We start from the raw sequence: 18,403 nt of genomic DNA on the forward strand, positions 1-18,403 counted from the left end.
CTGTATTGAATATCGATTTTAACTGCTCCCTATTGTAGTAAGCAAACCGCTAATACTGAGGAACTGCATCTGTTTAGTTCTAGAGAGGGAAACACTACAAGTTCTGTTGCAAATACTCTTGACTTGTGATATTTACTAGCTCAAACTACATTTCCCAAACTTTCCCAGTGCCCTTTTTAGTGACCATTTCAAATTCAGCAATAGAGAAACAGTCATAAGAGGATCCTATTTTTTTTTTGGATCATATCCGGTGTGCCGACCACAATGAGTTCAGTCTTATCTTTGTTTAAGGTAAGCCATTCTGCAACATCCAATTTTGAATGAGATCATACACCTTATTAATAAGGATTTCATTGTGTTCATGCAATCCTGTCAAAGGCATGACACATTGCATGTCATCTGCATAATTTGTAAAGACCACACCATTTAATTCCAAAAGATTTGCCTTCCTGAGCCTTGATTTCTGACCTGCATTCTATGTTGTCCGTTGTGGGGGTGGTCTTCTGCATCACACTACCATACTGCCATCAAGAGAACATAGTGGACATTCAGGGCAATACAGATACACAGCACAAGCGAGCTGAGCTTCTCAACAGCTAGTTGGAGACGGTTTAGGAGATTTTAATAGGAAAACCCCAAGCGGTCTCGATTTTGATAGATGATATAGCAAGCATAATTAGGAGGCCGTTGAGAACCATCAGACCCGATGGAATTCCGATGGCCCTATTTAAGCAAAATCCAGAGACTTGGTCTAAGATTCTATTTTACGCATTTGAGGACCTATTAAGAATAAGAAAAACCACAGTGTCATGGAAAATTTCAATTCTGGTTTCAGACTTTAAAAAGGTCAATAGAGACTGTCCCTCCAATTACACACCTATCACCAGTCTTGATCTGTGAGTACAATGTTTTCCTCATTTCAATGAATCTGAGAAAATTGACAAATGACTACCAAATTGGGGATGTGAATCCATAGGGTTTTGGGAGCGGACTGGATACCAATTTCAATACATTTATTTTTTATTTTACTTGATTTAATTGCATATGCAATTTTTACAATTTGACATCCTTAAACACGTATACATCTTTTGCCCCTCTGAGTCAACATCAATAGAAAATCAAGAAACAAATTGATAACGTCGAGAAATAGAAAAGTAAAACTTTGTGGAAAAAAAAAATAGGCGCCCACTTTAGTGAGAAAAATGCTTTTTGACTTTAGGCAAGAGTCCGTCCAATATCACGGCTTCCGTCATCTGGACAAAAAGTCTATGATGGTTTCTCTTTATCATTCCTTACCATTCTTCTCCTGTTTGTGGAAATCCACCTTTAATAGAAACTGTGCCACAGCTATCACATCACGGGTTCATTCTCCTTGTATTAAACAATTCCACCAGTCTTCATTATGAATTGAATTTTGATTCTGGTCCCAAACTTTAAAAAGGGCAATAGGGACTGTCCCTCCAATCACAGACCTATTGCCCATCTTGACTCTGAGTAAAATGTTTTCCTCGTTTTAATGAATCTGAGAAAATGGATAAATGACTACCAAATTGGGGATGTGAATCAACTGGATTTTAGGACCGGAGTGGGTACCCATTTCAATACCTTTATATTGTCCCTTATGCATCAACAAGCAAAGACAGAACACCAACTCATTTATGTTGCATTTATATATTTATCCCAGGCCTTTGATAAGGCCAACAGGGAAAGGTTGTGGGTTAAAATGAGAACCATGGGATGTCCATTTAACCCGATTAACATCTTGAGGCATCTTCACACAAATACCGCTATTCAAGCCCGCTTAAATTCAAAACGAACACTGACAGAGCAAAAATCCCCCTAAAGAGGACACCTCCAGGGATGCATTCTAGCCCCCACATTTTAATTTCGTGTGTTCTTAAACAGGTGTCCCATGTATAACATTCTTTTTGATCTCAGGCTTGTATATGTTAATAAGAGATGCCTTAGAGTCTCGATGGAATCCGACTGGTCGCACAATCTGCAGATGTTATTTTCGGCAAGTCCTCTCATCACAATTATTTTGTTTGCTTTTTGAAAATTGATTGGAAGTTCAGTGGTTAACTTGTTTTTTTTAAGCAGTTTCCAGGGTTTAGATCCAGTCAATTTCTTTGATTTTTTTGGCAGTTTTGTTAGGATTGGTTTCCAATTCCACCCAAGAACTTCCTATTTCCTCCAGAAGTAGGCAGTTTTTGTTTGTCCATTTGGTCAGCTTTTTGTTAGTACCTGCATTAAATTCTTCTCGGATTACCACAAAGGTTTTTTTAGTAGAGTCTTATTGTTCTGTGTAGAATCAGTCCGTTCAGTTCCACTGTTCCTTTTAGCAATATCAGGCTGAGTTCTCTTCGTATCAAGGCCATAGGAGTAGATTGCAGCAGAATTAGCACTTTTCTCCAAAAGTGGCCGTGTAGTTTAGCCCAGATGTTTTGAGGTATCAGAGGCATTGCTTCCACTCCATAAACGATCGCTGGCACAGCCTTCGCCTTGTAAAAGTTTATTGCTGGTTTTAGCGAGAATGTGCCAAATTTTTTGTCCAGAGTTCGTGTTTGGTTTGTGATGTTTTTGGTTTTGGCTAGCAGCGTTTCTTGCATTGGACGTTCCAGATGGTTGAAGTTGATTGGGACTCCCAGATATCGAAAAGCCTTGATTATTTCCAGGTGGTCGCCCGCTAAATGCCATTTTGTTTTTACCATTCTGGTAGAGGTTTTTTCAAGTGTCATCACCTTGGTTTTTGTGGAATTGATTTTTAAGTTGTTTGTCTGCAAGTAAGCCAGCAGGGCGTTCAGTTTTCTTTGGAGTACGACCAGGATTTGGTCTAGCAGAAGAATATCATCAGCAAACAGCATTCTGCTTATCCTTTTGTTCCCGACAGAGGGTGGGAAGGCTCTGATTGTGTTTTCCCATAACTGGTAGTCTCCGATATATGCATTATACAGAGCCGGCGCCAAGGGGCAACCTTGTTTGACACCTCTGTACGTTTGAATGGATTCAGAAAGCTGGCCAGCTCCGTTCAGTCGTCCTCTCATAGATGTTCCGGAGTGCAATTCAATTATCGGATTGAGGATAGCAGGGGGACATTTCCAATTCCTCAGTTTGGACAACAGTTTTTCCCTGTTGACTGTGTCGAATGCTTGGGAGAGGTCCACGAACGCCAGATATATGTTGGGGCTTCCCTTCCAACACTTTTGCTTTTAAAATGCTCAAGAGCATTATATTTGCTGTTGTTCCTGTGTTCTTGACGAAACCAGTTTGGAAGTGGTCATGGCCTTCGGAGTTCTCAGCCCAGGTATTGAATTTGTCAAGAAGGATCCAAATTGTTTCCCAATTGTGTCCAGTAGGGCAATAGGGCGATAGTTGCTTGGTTCGCCCTTGTTCCCCTTTTTGTAGATAGGGACAACATTGGCCATCTTCCATGATTTTGAGATCGTGCAGGCGGTGGCACAGTTCTTAAATATGTGTGCATTAGGTCATCGCAGGATTCAGAGTTAGTTTTGAGGTCAATGTTGGTGATCCCGTCTGGCCCCGGAGCTCGAGAGTTGTTTAGCTTTTGTATTTTTTGACAGATCTCAGTTTTGTTTTGTTCAGTGTCCCAACAGTGCAATTCCATTAAGCATATCTGATTTGTGTCCGCAATTGGTGCGAGCATTTTGGAAAAGTGTGTTATCTACTGTTTCTCACCGATGCTGTTGAACAGGGCATCCTGCCTGCTATTTCCGTTTGAATCGATGAGAGCCCAGAAAGCCTTGGGATGTTTACCATTTAGGCTTCTCAGCATGTTTTCTGAGTCTCCTTGTTAGAGGTTGATTTTGTATGATTAACCCAGTTTGTGTAATACCTCCTCGCTTTCCTAGATGCTTCATCGTTAATTGAGGGAGTTGTTTTCGCTCTCCTGAGGGCCCTCCACATTTCTCTTTTTTTCGATCAGCTGCTTGCTTGTTTGTAGTATGTAAGTGATTCTTGAGTGTAATTGGATTTTTCCTTTGTTGTTGGTAAGCGGTCAACAGGGGACAGTAGTCTGAGTTTGGTGTTTTTGACTTCACCATGTTTTCAATTGTTGCCTTTACGTATTGTTTTGTTATTGCTCTTATCGTTGTTAGAAATGATTGTGTGGGCCATGACTTTCCTTCTGTACTGCTTTAGAGTTTCTGGCAGTGACCATGTGGCAGACAAAAGGTTGCTGTATTGAGTCCTGATCACCTTGAATGAAGTGACTATTGCGAATAGGTTTCTGGATACGTATATGTGGTCCAAGAAGGCTTTACAGTTTCCCTGTTCCCATGTAGGGATGATGGATGTTGTTGTAGAGTTTAGGGCGTGGAGGTTGTGTAAGCCTTTTCCCCCCCAAGTGAGCCGCCCAGCTTTTTCCTCTATGATCTGAGTCTCGAACTGTCGATCTGGCGCCCGTCCTCGTGTCATCTGAGGTGCTATGAGGAGCCTCGTTGTTCAGGTCAAGGCTTGATATCGTTACATTTAGATCTCCACATATAATGATGTAGTCGATTTCAGTTGAGTGTACAGTGGTCTCGATTAGTTGTTCTATTTTGAGTATGAAGGCTGTTTCCTGAAGGACTTTCGGGTACCAGTATATGTTGATAACCAAATAGAACTTGGGTTTGGTTGAGTCTCTTGAAGCAGGGCTTGGATGCCACGATATCAAGGATGCCAAAATGAAAGCGTTATTGACAAGTGTTTTTTCCAGTTGTAGTCCGCATAATCAGATTGCGATCAGCAGGCCAGCACAAGGCCTGCCTAGCAATCCTTGGATTGCTGGAGCAAAGGCGATTTCAAAGCAGTCGATTGTCGGTTTTCTTAGAAGCCAAGTCTCCTGAAGGCATAGAAGGTTGAAAGATCCCAAGTTCACATCGGGTCTTGTAGTCAGGTGAGTGAAGCCCCGCGTGTTCCATGATCCCATGGTCAGTTTAATTGGAGTGTCACCTTCTGATGTTCTCGAAGACTCCCGTTTCTTTCTTTTTGGGGGCGTTAGTGGCTTTGGCCTTTGATGGGCTGCCAGAGATTCAGATAGCCAAACCCAGCTCTTTGCTCATTGTCTTTTTGGGAGAATCGCGAGTAGTTGTACAGTTCCTTTGCTCTAGATCTTGAGAGGTCTTTTTCTATTGTTATATTCCAGTTCGGCAGCTGGCCGAGCGGAAGTGGATCTTTGTTGAACGAGTTCTTGCGCTCTGTACTTCGCGTAAAGGTCGATTGCGGAGTTCCTTTGGTTTTGTGTTGCTGAGTAGATTGTGTAGACCTGGATTCCTCTAGTCGTCTGTATTTTCTGTTTCTTGGGGCTTTATTTCTATATTCGTTATAGTGATTCCGAGGTGAGCCTCTCCTCAAGTCTGCGTCTTTCTTTTTGCCAATTGAGTTTCTCCACTGAGCCGATCCCTGTAGTACTTGAGAGTTTATCGATCTCGGGTGGTTCGGTGTAGTAGCTCTTTTCGCTGAGGCCGGTCTTATTCTTCGACTCCCCCTAGGAATGCTTTGAGAATTCCTGGGTGAGTTGAATCTTGTGTTCCCTTTGTCTATTCTAGAGTCGTAGCTGTCGACTTCTCTTAAATCGTAGCCGAGAGCTCCGAGTTTATGGATTTCCTCTTTTAGCATTCTTCTGACTGTGTGGGATGAGATGTTGTTCTGCTCAATTTATGCTTAGTTCAAAATGGCACAGGAGCACAATGCATTCTGGGAGTGCTCAGAGCCATATTGGATATTTACTTCACTCCGCAGTGAAAGGCTGCTGAAGTGTTAGATTCACAGTGCTGAGACAAACATGCTTTTTTCAAACTTGGTATGCAGTCAAGGCCATTTCTGCTGGGAAAAGCTAACGTTGTTATGACTTGCTACTGTTCTCCGTGGAGCATGTTTTTTCTGGGTTTTAGAGCAGGGAGGCCCTGCATTCCTTAGGGGGTTAGGGGCTTTCGATTGACCCAGCTGGCAACCGACGGCTGTTCCTCAACTGCGCAGGTGCAATTCCAGAAGGTTTGAGAATTAACTCCTTTTTTTGGATTGCCTATATAGGCGGAAACCTGGAGGGGTCAGGTGAGACTTCAGCCAGAGAAGGATGCTCCGTCTGGCCTTCCTCTGAGTTGTGGCACTCTCGTCCTGGCTGTCCTCGGGGTCTTCCAGCCGTTAAGGGGCGAGATGAAAAATGATGATAATACGCTCACAGTGATGTATTCTTTCTTTGACTTCTTTACTTTTTCTGTGATCTATGTTATGAGTTAATCTTTGAATAAATAGCCGTAAAGAGCTGATTATCTTCTAAAGCGTGCGTGGCTGTGAATTATTGTGTCTGTTTTTGGGTTGAAGTATTTGCTCTATAATTGCATTGGTGATTTTATGGTAGTTCCGTGCACTTTTCAGAGGAGACCAATACAGATGTGGACGTACACGCTGTTGATTGAGTTGGGTTGAACAAATTCTACGACGTCTATGTCGTCAGTGTCTAAAGACTTAAGTGAGGGGATGTGGTGGAACAGATTTAGTATGAAGGTTCTGTTCAGGACGATGTCATTACCCTTTTTCTGGCAGGGTTCCAGAGTAAAAGTGCGGGTTTGAGTTTTCTGTACTCTCTTGAGATGCAGGTATGTTTAGCTTCTCTGTCAATATAATTTCCCGATGTTGGACGTTTATTGTAGCCTCCTGCTTTGTTTTGTCGAAGGTCTGTGTCTTGTTTTTTGTGGACCCTAGATTTCCATATCGTGGGGCGGTCCCTGTCTCTGTGAGAGACAGCTTGGTCGGCCTTTCCTATAGGTAAAGTAGATTTGGTCTCTTTCTTTGTCAAAGTCAGGGCTTTCTTTTCTTCAAGGGTAAAGAATACTGGAGACTCCGGGGTCCAGTAGTCTTACCTTTTTGACTTGAGTCTCTTGACCTGAGTTGGACAGAGACAATTCAGCTTTCCTTTTAGTCTGGGATATTGTTTTAATTTTACTTTCCAAAGCGGTCCACCAAGTGGAGAGTTCTAGAGCGCTTTCCATCAGATCACTTTCTGTTGGTGAGAGGGTTCCCTTTTTGGATTGCGCTGCAGCTGGGTGAGACCCAACAGTCGATGTTGAAGGTTTGTTAGTGGCTTTTCTGATTGATCTTTTTGCAAATAAGGGGGCCGTTTGTTTATGAGGAAGTGTTGCGATATCCAGTTTCAATAAGGCCAGTGTAGCGATTGCCAGTGAGGATCCTTTTTCAAGATCTATAGGAGGGACCTGCTTTGGTAATTTGGGACCATTCCCGTTTCTCATTTATTGTGCAACTGTTCGCAGGCCTCGGTCTGTCCTTAAGACCAGTAAGAGAGTTTATTGGAGTGAGCCATTCAGCAGTTCGATTCTTTGGTCTCGGCTGGAAAGTGCGAGTTTCATTTGGACCATTTCTTGGGCCGACTTCGTGAAGCTCCCCATCCTGGCGTGTTTGTGGACGTTTCGCAAACGTTGAAGAAGTTGAAGTTCTGTTAGTACTAGTGTCGTTTGCTATGAAGTAAAATGTTTTGGTTGGGATTGGTTCTGTTTGTGTTTGGACTGGCCTTGTTTGTGGTTAAGGTTGTTCATGGGTTTGCAGGCCTTCTTTTTGAGTAGGCCCTTTTCTGCTCCTTTGAGGTGATATAGCCCTCTAAGAAGGTCAGTTTTGTCTGTGCGAGAGCTGCCATGGTTAGCTGGTCTTTTAGGGTATCGTTTAAGGCATCATATAATTTTGTGAATGGGGCCAGGGCTATTGTGAGGGTGGACATGATTGAGAAAAGGTCTAGTTTTTTGTTTGGTGTATCATTGCAGACTTCTCCTGCGATCTCACTGCGTCTTTTGTTTCTCAACAGTGTTGTAGGATGGGATTGTGGCATGGTCTGTGTTTTTTGGGAATCTTTCTCCTGCAACACTTCTGGACATGGTTCGTTGATCAGACCAGGATTAGTCGTTCGTAGTTCCAATGCAGGTTCCTCTTGACTGGTCTTTGGGTCTTTGTCTTTGTTTGAGGAGTTAGTGGTCTTGCCCTACTGTTCAGCGAGTGCAGATGGTCTGCCCTCTTGGTGAGAACTATGCAGACCAGAAAGAACTCCCCTGTAGGCTTCCAGTTCAGGTTTGTCATAGGTTGCAGGAGCTTTGCAGGAGCGTAAGATTGTGGCTGTGGAGTGCACTGTAATTTAGCTGCCTACCTCCCTCTATTGGGGGGTGCTTTCCTGAAATGCCATCTTTTAGCGATAGGGCGGTTGTGCGAATGAGCACTCAAGGAACCCGTTGTATGATTGGGGCTCAGCCGTGAGAGGTTTGTGGTGGCAGGACACTTTCCATATCATCTGATGTCCCCTCGAGTAAGTCAGCGTCAGAAACTTCCTTACTTTCGTTCACTGGTTGTTTGCCCTGTTTAAGGAAGAATTTATCTAGTGTGCCTCCGACTGGTTTATGGGCAGGGTTAGATTTTCATGAAGCTGTTGAGGTGGCTGGCTTCCTTATCGTGCCGTAAGGCTGCAGGTTATGAGGGGAAATATTTTCGTGTTTTAGCCTTTCCTTCTTTTTTCCAAGGCACTGTTTTCTCAAAGGTTTCTCTTTTCTCTGTATATTTCTCATTGTCCTCATACTTACACTTGTCTCCTTAGGTGTGAGTTTGCTCGCAAACTCTGCATCTAGGAGAGCTTCCGAGTGCAAGTTATTTGTAGGTGCAGGTCTTTCAATATCTGACTGACAGTCTGCCTCAGAGTCCTTAATCGTTAAGTAAGAACAGTCGCCGGTCCGTTCAAGCTCGTCCATGTTACATGTAGAATTAGGGGTCGTTAAGTCAGCCCTAGCGTCAACTGGGTGCATCTCAATTTCAATTATTAGATTTTTCTCTCTGTGGATGGACCTATCTCCAGTTACTGGGCTTAGCGTCGTGACCCGTTTCAGTTGTTGGCGTCTGTGTCACAATTGGGGGAGGAGTATTTATTGTCCGGTGCGTTAATCTGTGATTCCCCCAATGTGGGTCCAGATTTCTCCAACTGGCAAGTCTTTGGTAAGTCACTTATTCATTTTTTTGTTCTTGTTGTTGTTATAGTTGGCAGATTGCTAGACGTCTGATTTCCTTCCGTTGAACCCGCGCAGAGGTTTGGGATCGGGTGTGATGTACTTTTGTTCTGTGACCCGGTTTCCGGGGCCCGCAACAGGGCCCTTGCTCCCCTGTCCTGTCCATTTGGGATGTCATCTTCCAGCGCCCCGCCCAAAGACGATCAAGCCGACGTTCCCAGACCAAAAGAGCTCAGGCGTGGAGCTAGAGTGCCCAACGCGAATACCACGTCCACCGAGTGGCCGCAGGCAGATGTGGCCCAGTTGCTGCCGAAGACCTCTGGGGGAGCGGACTGTAGAGGTGAGCAGCAAGCGCTGGGGTCTTTAGATGTACGAGCTTTCCCAATCGTCGAGCCTGGAGATTTTTCTTCTCGCTGCAAGTCTCTAAGCCCGGAGCTGTTAGTGCTCTGAGCAGGCTGATATGCTGTTTCCTTTAGACTGACAATTTGAGGATTAGCCTCCATGTTGGTGTTAAGCTGTTTTCCGACCAACTTCACTGCCGCAGGGACTTTCCCTGGATAGGTCTTTTTTAATCTGCAAGAGGGATGTCCTCACTACGAGTTCTCCGACTTCTCAGCCAGTGTCCCTCTTCCTCTGAAGGGGCACGTCTCATTTTAAGAGTCTTGTTGCCAAGCCTTGCGGACGGCTGCGGACTGCCACAGACTGCAGTACCTCAGCAGCAGCTCTGCGGCCGCACCGCAGCAAAAAGGTCTTTTTGCTAACTGGCTTCTCCTCTTCCACAGCGATACCCAAAAGTGGAGTACCCAAAAGTGTTCAGATACAATCCATTTGTTTAGAACTAGGTATTAAATCCCTTGAATCCTACGGTGTCCCTTGAATCCTACGGTGTATGGAAAACCTTTCTACTATACACCAAGGCATTTTCGCCTACATGAAACTCACTGTATAATAGCTTACCTGAGCTCATGATTAAGGGTACAAGCACACTTTTAAAGCTGTGGATGAATGAGATGCACTCAATCCTATGCAATATTGAGGCGACAGAAGATAAATTACGTGATTTTCCACAGCAAGTAAAAAAGAAGCTCTGCCAAAGGGATTGGTCAAAACAAGGAAGGAATCTATGAAATATAAGTTGTTACAATTGTGACATAGAATTGATTTAAATGTAGGATTTTTTGCTACGTATCTCAGGAAATACACTAACAAATATTGGAGATATAATTTCTTGAGAGTAAGATTGAACCTTTTTCCTATATGGTAAATAAGCTGTATAAGATTGAAAACAATGGAGATGCCAACTTTCTTTAGATACTGTGGGCAGGACTCAGGAGTTGAAACGCTGGAGCATCCATTCATGGGCTGCCCCCCATCTTTATCATCAACGCACAAATCACTTTACAAAATTAATATATAATTTTAAACCATATAATGGTGGTTTCAGAGATTTGAAAATCAATAATAAGTGGTAATCAAATTCCACTATGCACAGCCGCAATTAATTGTACCGAGAACTAGCAAAACGTACCTGTGCTCCGAACGGGTCCTGGAGACAGACATAATAACACTCATCAATTGTTGAAAATCAATTATCCTGTATGTCGCTGTTCCGATTTGCTTATCGCTTGATGTGCTTTGCACCCTGAAGTAAACTGCACCGAGAATGGGTGTGTGTTTGTGGGTGGCTGACATACCCCGGAGAAAACGTTAGGGGTGGGTTAGAGTTGGTGTGCTGCTGCATACTGGGACCTTCTGTGCTCACTCCCCCCACCGGATGCCTCACCCTGGCGTGGTGCAGTTCGTTGCAGTGCAAATATCTCAGAAACTATGGATCATAGAGACTTGAAAAGTGTTTTTTGAGGTCCCATAGGGACTTCGAGATTTGTTCCTTGTGTCGAGACCGGTCCTTCTACAACCACATTGATGTTTCGCCGATTTCAGGCAACCGTCTCATGTGTGAAGGGGCTGAAACGGGGGGGAAAGAGGTGGGGTATCGAAATGTGATGTAGCCAGTAATGTCCAGAGGGTCCCAACAGGTAACTATGCAAAAATTGGTGCAGATTGGTGAAACAGTATGGAATTGTATAAGGAACAACGCTTCGCTGAGCTACAAACACATTTTGACTTTTATTACTGCAGATATTTCAACTGAATGAGATGAAATGTAATGTTCCTAGAATAATGCTGATGTTTATATATGTGGTTTTATAATACACTTGCCGATTGTTTTGCAACTATGATATCATTAAGAAATATTTTTGCTGTTTTGTTTCTTCAAACCAAAACACAAAATAATAAGAAAAAAATAATAAAAAGGACTCCTCATCCTCACAGACGGGCTTCCTTCAAAACAAATCTAGGTCACAGTAATCACCTCTAAGAGGGTGTTATCATGAAGAGGATGCCTCGTTCTCACAAACTTGCAGGCCATTCAGCCTGATTCTAACAAGTTAGCCAGATGCAAGTTTGGTAAACCTCAATTTTCTACTATGGTCACTAGCCCCTCTAGTAATTGTGCTGCTGCTCCAACTACTTTCCCTGTTTTGCTGAGACCCATGGAGAACACCGCGAAAGCAATCAACACTAAAAAGCATTGTCGCAGCCCAGTGTGACATACTCAGGAGGGAACCCTGTCCAGATGGAAACACAAATAGTTGTCATCTCGTTCCTAGCACTGGATAAATCAAGACGTTGTGGTGACCAAGTCTAGTACTCTAATTAGAAACAGAAAGGCACTGTTGACCTATATCCAACAGTGCTATCTGCTCTGGAAAAGTGCAAAGGCCAAGAAAGAGAAACACTGGATATATAATAAAGAACTTCGTTTTATCCGGTCAAGTGGCACAGCGAGTAGAGCGCTCGCTTTGACATCCGCGAAGAGCCTGCTAACGCAGGTTCGAATCCCGGCAGGGCTAAACTTAGCCTTTCATCCTTCCGAGGTCGATAAATGAGCACCACACACCGTGGGTAATAATAAGCAGCGCTCAGATACCTGAGGGTTCATAGCGCTATATAAATGCCAAATTATTATTAATATTATTATGTTTTTCTCTTTAATAAAAGAACAGGACTCTGGGTGGCGTGGCTAGGCGAGGATCAAAGAACATGGTCTCTCAGTGTGCTCCGGTGCCTGATCCCCTGCCGATGCCCTCCTCTCCCTCCAAAAGCACCTGCACGGGCCCTATACAAAGGTAAGGTAAGGTGATCGGAATGGTTGGTCCACGCAGTGCTGATGTGGAAATGCATTTAAATCCCTCCGGAACAGAGTAATGGGACGAAAGAGACTCAGCTCCCTGAATTCAAAATGGGGGACAGAGCGCCGAACCTGAGGCGTCCCACACGACGGAATCACTGGGGAAGAGGGAGACCCGCGGTGACCCTCTCTGTGCTGGTAAACCCAGCGGACCAGCGCGGCAAGTCAAGAGGAACACAGCGGGAGCAAGACTAGCAAGCGTTAAGCAGAAGCCCTTTTACCGGAGCATACACATACATAACACACAGGCAAGAGGTGCAACAAGCCCCCACCGCTGACAGGGAGGTCCCACCCCCTAAGAGCAACGTATGGCATGGGGAAAGGGGTGAAGTGGGGAAACCAATCGGGAAAGCAGTCAGCTTGGATCTCGGACAGCTGAGGGATAAGTAACCACATGACACATCAGGAAACGGAATATAAGAGCTCCAGTTGAATGCCCTAGAAGAGAACAGAACAAATCCAAAGGTGCAGAGACAGAGCAAAGCGGATATGAGGTAAGGGCAACACAAAGAGACATCGGAAGCACGATCATGACGCAGTAATAAGAGCCTGCTACCTAAGAGGTAAGCCAGATGAACTGCCGAGATCGAAATTTCCTGCTGGATGGCCCAGAACCAGAGCTGCATCGCCTCCCTGCACAGTGGGAGAGACCCTGCCCCCCCCCCCTTTTTGTTGAGGTAGTGCATGCCCACTGTATTGTCCGTCAGAATCAGGACATTCTTCCCCCGCACAGATGGCAGAAAAGCCTTCAGGGCTAGCATGACGGCCCTCAGCTCCAACAGATTGATATGGAGTCTGGACTCCGATGGAGACCAACGACTGCGGACTGTCAACTCGCTGGCATGAGCTCCCCATCCGTAAGGGATGCGTCCGTCACGATCGTCACCTCCTGCCAGGGTAGCCAAAATGGAGCCCCCTTCATCAGATTGCCTTCGACAGCCCATCACAGAAGATCCTGGGCGACTGAGGGCGGCACCTGAACGGGATCCGACATCCTGCCGTAGGACTGTGACCACTGCATCTTGAGAGCCCACTGCAGAGATCTCATCCGCAGCCTGGCCTCTGGCACCAGTAGATTGCAGGATGCCATGAGGCCGAGAAACCTCAAGAACTCGAACGCCGGGAGACTCTGGGCATGTTGAAACTTGTCCACCATCTGCAGAATGTGATGAGCCCTCACCTGGGGAGGCGAACACTGCCCCAGGGATGTGTCGAGCACTGCTCCGATGTACTGGAGCCACTGGGCAGGTGACAAGTGGGACTTCTTTAATTTGAGGGAGAAGCCCAGCCTGTGACGGGTGTGGCAGGTGACTGACAGATGATCCACGACTTGCTCAGGAGAGCTCGCCCTGATCAACCAATCATCCAGGTAGGGGTAGACGTGAATCCCCCCTTTCCTGAGATACGCTGCCACCACCACCATTAGCTTGGTGAAGACCCTCGGGCGGAGGTCAATCCGAATGGCAGGACCCGAAACTGAAAATACGAGTCGCCAACCGTGAACCTCAGGTACTTCCTGTGCTTGGGATGAATCGGCACATGAAAGTAAGCATCCTTAAGGTCGAGAGACACCAACCAGTCCTGAAGTCGAAGGGCCTGGAGGACTTGAGAGAGAGTAACCATCTTGAACTTGTCCTTCCTGAGGAGCTTGTTCAAATCACGCAAGCCCATGATGGGTCTCAATCCCCCGTCTTTTTTCGGGATCAAAAAATATGGGGAACACCATTCCTTGTTCCTCTCCGCTACAGGCACCAGTTCTATGGCGCCTTTCTCCAGCTGGGATTTGATTTCCTGAGCAAGGATCGGATCCAGACTCTTCAAAGAGAGCTTCCCCGGTGGATTGTGGTGAGGCCTCTGCCGGAAAGGAAGACAGTAGCCGTGGGCTATGATCCCCAGAACCCACACATCTGAAGTAATGGCACGCCATTCTACAAGGTACTGTGCCAGCCTTCCCCCAACCGGTGAACCATGGAACATGGCCTCATGACTGAGCGGATGCAGCTGCGGCAGTGCCAGAGGGCAAAGAGGCAACTGCCCGCACGGCTTTGGCACCTCGAGTACCTTGCTTTCCACCTCTGGTACTCCTACGTTGGCCCCTTTGACTGGCAGCCCCCTTCGATCTACCAAAGGAAGAGCAGTATCGAAAAGAACCTCCCCTCCATTGCTGTCCCCTAGGACGAAAAAGCAGAGGTTGATGTACTGCAGCGCTCAACGACTTTGCTGCAGCTTTGGAGGTCTGCAACCTCTCAAGGCTCTCGTCAGCCTTGCTGCCAAAAAGATGGACACCCTCAAAGGGCATGTTGAGAAGTACTTCAGGAGCAAATGCCGACTTCCGCAAACACGCAAACCTGCGCATCACGGTGCTCGCCGCCATGGACCGGCTGACACAGTCTGCCACGTCCAGACCCGACTGAACGGATTCACACATGGCATCCTTGCCATCCTGAACGAGGACAAGAAAACCATCTCGTTCCTCCCCTTCGGGAATATGTTCAGCCGCCAAAGATACACAGTTCCACAGAGTGTGAGTGAATCTTGCCAAGGCACAAACGGAGTTGGCTGCCTTTAAAGCCATACCCCCAGATGAAAACACTTTCTTCGCCCAACCGTCAAAGCGATTGTCGTCCCTATCCGGAGGGATGGTAGGCTACGCAGCCTGCTTTGCTGGGGAAGTATCCGCCTGCACCACCAAACTCTCCGGATTGGGGTGCGTAAACAAGTAGCAGGGGGCGCCACTGGCTGGACAGTATTTTTTCAGTAGCGACTTATTCACTGCCGGGAGACTATACGGAGAAGTCCAAGCCGCCGCAACCCTTCTTTGTAAGGCCATATGAAATGGCAGCACCGGGTCAGTGGGTGGACCTTGGTCTAAAATATCTGTCAGGTCATCCTGCAGAAAATCCACAGGTGGAGCAGACCACCCCAAGTACTCTGTCACCCTCGACATGAGACGCCTGTACGACGACTCGCCGTGTGTACCAGGCTCAGGCCTGCCAAACTCAACCTCGGGAGGTGTCCAGAGCACAGGTGTCATATAAAGATTGACACAGGTCTTCCATCTGGCTACGACCCGATAACAGGTCTTCAGGAACCTCAGGAGGAACAAACCCCTCCACATCTGACCCTTCATTCACCTCTGAAATGTAATCCAAAGGCTGGAATAAATCCCTGGATGAGGGTACAGAAAAAGGCTCAAACACAAGCCTCACTGATTTACTCAGGGCCTTCCTCAGAGTTTCCACCGGCCTCCGGGGCACCTCCGACAAAGCCTCCTCAAAAGGCATTGAGGGCGTCGACGGAATCGACGTCGAGCGAGGCGCCGACGACTTCGACAACGGCTTCGAGGACGGAGCCCCGAGCATGTCCTTCGTTGGCCTCTGCGCCGATGGCGTCGCCGACTTCCTCGGAGGCGGAGCTTCGAGCGAGTCCCTCGACGGACATGGTGCCAACGGCGTCGATGCATTCTTAGAAGGCCTCACAGGCTCTAACTGTCTCGAGGGCATTGAGGACTGGGACCTGGACCTGGCACGGCTAGTGCGATCAACCTTTTCCGATCGGGACCTCGACGGCTCCGGATGATCGCGCTGACCGCCCGAGCCCTAAGGCGAGCGAGCAGTGGCCCTAGCGCGTTCCTTGCCGGCTTCTCTTGAAGGCATGGACGGAACGGTGCCCTGCCATTCGAAAATCGTCATCGTCTCCTTGCGAAATGCGTCGTATTCCACCGGAGATGAATGCTTGTTGGGACAAGCTACCCGCCGTCTGGCAGAGTCCTCAGGGGAGGACGCGGAAGGCGACCGTTGACGGCGCTTCCGCGATGCCTAGAAGAGGCAGAGGAATGGCGGGAACCACTCCGGGACCGAGACCCCCTGGACTTACGCCGACGCAGAGAGTCGCCCCTCAAATCGTCAGTCGAAAGCCCCGCGGATTTCGACTTACGGGTTTGGACACCCTACCTACAGACAATTTCTTCTTCCGCTCCTGCAAGGCCTTCGATGTCAAGGACTGGCATTCATCGCAGTCATCGGTGGCGTGGCTCTCGCCGAGGCACCAAAGGCAGACATCGTGCAGGTCCGTCAGGGACATCTTAGAACCGCAGTCCCGACACTTCTTGAAGCCCGACCGCGGGGTAGAAGAAGACGAAGACATATTATTCACAAGAACCAAGTTAGACGAACCGATTCAACAGGAGAAGAACCGAGACGGAACTGATGCTACGGGCCTCGTGCGTCCTACATATAACATCCGGTGACGTCTGCGCTCGACGGAGGCCCTCGAGGGACAGCGTATCGACGTTATCGACGCAGATGCCGAAAAATGTTCCGAAGCAGCACAGCTGTGGTGATTACTGTTATAGATGTGGAATACGTCGGAGGACACAATCCTCTCGAAATGGAGATTCTTCCATAACAAGGTTAGGGAATACACGCATTATTCAGCGGTACATAAGGGCTACTTCCGCATAGACATGGTACTAGTCTCCGCGACTCTCGTACCACAGGTCAAAGACATCAGCGTAGGAATAAAATGTCTGTTGGATCACGCACCTGATTGTACAAATTGTGTTTCAATCAGACAGCAAACTAGACAAAAAACAATGGAGACTCAGTTCATCCTAAAGGACATAGCACTTAGAGTCCATATGGAAAAAAAAGAAATCACAGAATATTTCTCGGAGAATGACACTGGGGACACTGGGGACATAGACTGGAGGGTGGTGTGGGACGCCGGGAAAGCAGTGATGAAGGGGGAATTTATCTTACAAGCGGCTGCATATACCAGAAACAGAGATGCAACCTGTTTAGAACTGGAGAAGGGAATGCAAATAGCCGAAGCACAGCATAAAGCCAAACAATCACAAAACTCCCTGCAGGAATTGCGAAAGCTGGGAGCTCAAATGGAGGCACACATGGCAGAATACTCAGCACAAGCACTTCTGAAAACTAAACAAACTAACTACTCCCAGGGAGGCAAGGCTAATCAGTTACTGGCGACAAAATTAGGAAAGAATTAAACCTGTAACCATATTACACAGTTACAGGATGAAAAGGGAATCTATGGGTAGGGGACAGTGATAAAATGAGGATAATGGAGGCCTTCATTGCGTCCCTACTAAAACCGCAAAATTTAGACCCAACATTCCAAACAACCTATATAGGAAACGTAGATCTGCCACAACTCACTGCAGAGGAGAAAGAGGCCCTGGAAAGGCCTCTTTCCAAAACACAAAATAATAAGAAAAAAATAATAAAAAGGACTCCTCATCCTCACAGACGGGCTTCCTTCAAAACAAATCTAGGTCACAGTAATCACCTCTAAGAGGGGGTTATCATGAAGAGGATGCCTCGTTCTCACAAACTTGCAGGCCATTCAGCCTGATTCTAACAAGTTAGCCAGATGCAAGTTTGGTAAACCTCAATTTTCTACTATGGTCACTAGCCCCTCTAGTAATTGTGCTGCTGCTCCAACTACTTTCCCTGTTTTGCTGAGACCCATGGAGAACACCGCGAAAGCAATCAACACTAAAAAGCATTGTCGCAGCCCAGTGTGACATACTCAGGAGGGAACCCTGTCCAGATGGAAACACAAATAGTTGTCATCTCGTTCCTAGCACTGGATAAATCAAGACGTTGTGGTGACCAAGTCTAGTACTCTAATTAGAAACAGAAAGGCACTGTTGACCTATATCCAACAGTGCTATCTGCTCTGGAAAAGTGCAAAGGCCAAGAAAGAGAAACACTGGATATATAATAAAGAACTTCGTTTTATCCGGTCAAGTGGCACAGCGAGTAGAGCGCTCGCTTTGACATCCGCGAAGAGCCTGCTAACGCAGGTTCGAATCCCGGCAGGGCTAAACTTAGCCTTTCATCCTTCCGAGGTCGATAAATGAGCACCACACACCGTGGGTAATAATAAGCAGCGCTCAGATACCTGAGGGTTCATAGCGCTATATAAATGCCAAATTATTATTAATATTATTATGTTTTTCTCTTTAATAAAAGAACAGGACTCTGGGTGGCGTGGCTAGACGAGGATCAAAGAACATGGTCTCTCAGTGTGCTCCGGTGCCTGATCCCCTGCCGATGCCCTCCTCTCCCTCCAAAAGCACCTGCACGGGCCCTATACAAAGGTAAGGTAAGGTGATCGGAATGGTTGG

General features: G+C 46.6%; 1 protein-coding gene across 3 annotated transcripts in view; it reads right to left on the bottom strand.

The window, feature by feature from the left end:
- The window catches only part of LCA5 (lebercilin LCA5), a 489,123-nt gene that overhangs the window by 143,134 nt on the left and 327,586 nt on the right, over positions 1-18,403 (bottom strand). The gene's annotated exons all lie outside the window — the stretch shown is intronic.

The sequence above is a fragment of the Ambystoma mexicanum genome, chromosome 4p (genome assembly GCF_040938575.1).
Source record: "Ambystoma mexicanum isolate Mex_15411 chromosome 4p, UKY_AmexF1_1, whole genome shotgun sequence".
NCBI lineage: Eukaryota > Metazoa > Chordata > Amphibia > Caudata > Ambystomatidae > Ambystoma > Ambystoma mexicanum.